The sequence below is a fragment of the Glycine soja genome, chromosome 19, assembly GCF_004193775.1.
Source record: "Glycine soja cultivar W05 chromosome 19, ASM419377v2, whole genome shotgun sequence".
NCBI classification, from domain to species: domain Eukaryota; kingdom Viridiplantae; phylum Streptophyta; class Magnoliopsida; order Fabales; family Fabaceae; genus Glycine; species Glycine soja.
The window spans coordinates 33,329,306-33,331,724 of NC_041020.1; the positions used below are offsets into that span (position 1 = coordinate 33,329,306).

The 2,419-nt window shown below is 29.7% G+C and overlaps 1 long non-coding RNA gene across 1 annotated transcript; it reads left to right on the forward strand.

The window, feature by feature from the left end:
• Positions 1-850: 850 nt before the first annotated feature.
• On the forward strand, positions 851-2,147 carry LOC114399004. The gene is made up of 3 exons (XR_003663631.1): positions 851-913; positions 1,354-1,422; positions 2,048-2,147. It is a non-coding gene; the product is annotated as an uncharacterized LOC114399004 (long non-coding RNA).
• The last annotated feature ends 272 nt before the right edge of the window (positions 2,148-2,419 follow it).

The following is a 2,419-nucleotide window of genomic DNA, read 5'->3' on the forward strand; positions in this document are numbered from 1 at the left end:
GATTTGTCCAAGTTATTGCTATAATAACTGTGCCTAATTGGAGAGATTGTTATGTTGCTTTTTGGAATTCGGGCTGGGTGATTGAAATTTGAAATATTATTTGATCATTTCACAAGTAATTTCTGCTTTCCTTGGTATGGGTTACAACATCAAAAAGAAAAGAAGTGATGCTCTGGAAGTGACTTTCTGTCAAAAGAAAGTAATGGTTTTTGTGTAAAAAATCTTCATAAAATTAAATCTGATCTGTAACTCTAGATAATAACTTCAACTATATTCTATTTCCTATATTATTTAATTTGTATATGCGAATTTGGGAATTCTAGTACTGTCCCTTGTTGCATGCATGCCTTTTAGAAAATCAGTAAGTTATTTACATTATTAAGTATTTTTTAAATAAATTCTTATCTACTTTTTTTTCCTGGGTGCAAATATTTTAAAAGGATCTTTCTATGGCAATCCCATACTTGATACACCTACAACAGAGGCTTCTTTGATACAACGGTAAAAATAGATGAAAACACGTCATAAAATTTTCAATTTTTTTCTTTATGTAGGTGTTTCTTTATTTTCTGTGAATGATATGAAGCAACTTTTTCTTTGTCATAATTCAATTATTATTCTTTTAGATATATGGAATTCACACAATTTATCACAGAATAATACCAAGTTATCACCTCAGTCAACTAGTCTTTTTTTCTCATCATATAAAATAATATAGTTTGATGCCTGTTTAAGCCTTATGTAATTTTTTATCTGTCATGTCATCCTCTTCTTTAATGACATTTATATTATATTGTGTAGTTCGGTGTCTATGATCATATGTATTTCCTCGGATTTTCTGTTTTCTGTAGGTATCCATCATATTGCAGACCAAACATATGGCCTAGAAACGCTTTACCAGAACTTGAAGTGGGTATGCCTTGAAGCCTGAACTGGTTTTTCATTTGCTTGGTTTGTTAATCTTATTTGTGGCTATATATATTGTTGTTTATAGGTATTTTTATTCTGTGGTTTTACATAAATTATCGTTAGATTATTATTGTAGATGAGTGGTTACTTGTTTACCATTTTGAGCATCATCAACCAGTTCAAGCTGAGTGGTTAAATGTTCCTAACTTGAAATATTTTTATTAATAATTTTGTTTTGTGTAATTTCTTATAAGTTTTTTAATCCTTTCTGAATAAATGATTAATGCATTTTGAACTTAAAATTAGAAGGTTAAGAGCATGATATTCATACCTCTTCCAAATGATGATAGCATTAGATGGCACTAATAACTTGTCTTGGTTTATTTTTTGTAGATGGTACAATGATTTGCTACAATTCATCGTATATTTATCTTTGATATGTAGCTTTCAAAGCACTTGGGAAACTGATATTTGACATTGGATTGATGTTGGCATATCACTGCGATCAATATGGTAAGACAACAATTGATATTTAATTTGGCTTTAGACAAAGGCATCTTGAAATGCCTATGGTGTTCTCCTAGATTTCTATTTCATACAAATTGTTTCCTGTGGGAAGTCAGACTACTTTTCAAGTAAAGATTTCTTCACTAGTTGAAGTGACATTTCTTATAATATTGAAGCTCTTATTGTCTTAATGGTTTTATGTGGAATAGGAATAATAATCTGGTCTAGAGATTTAATGTTGAAATAAAAACACATGATTTCATTCTTACCCCCTAATATCTGATGAAATTGTTTTAAAAGATATAACATTGTATTGGCAACAGTAATAAGTTACCTAAAAATGATTTGTATTCCCTTTTTCCCCTTTCACATTGCTCTATATGGTAGAAGTCATCCTTAAATTCTGCAAGGTTGGTTGACAAAATTTTTTATTTTATATTTGTGCCTGTATCAAGTTAAGGCCTTAGGCCACTAGTATGAGTGTCAATGCACTCATTCTTAGGTGGCATGGCAATTGCCACTCTCTCATGCCTTTTGTTTATAACTAAGTTCTTTTACCTATTCTACTTTTTTTTTCATTTCTATTGTTGTCCTAAGTCCTAACTTTTGTCACACTCAAACAACTTTTCAGTATCCAAAGGGATGAAAATTCACAAGGATGAAGGTCTGGAATCAATACTTCATCGCTCCCGCTGTCATAAAGGACGCTTGCTATATTATTTTCCTTCACAACAAGGGTAAGTTTGTTATAAATTGTCTCCTTGCTTGTTATAAGATTTCTTTGTCATAAATAAAGGATGTTTCCTATATTATTTTTTCCCTAATTTTAAAAATTAAGACAATAATATGTATTGAATTTTTTTTTAATTTTAATATTGTAATTAGAAGATGATTTTAAGATTTGAAAAGTATCTGAACTTGAATATTTTTCTTATATATAACTATCAATTACCGAAACCCCTCATATGAATCCTACTAGCTATTATCTTGGTCTTTTATCATT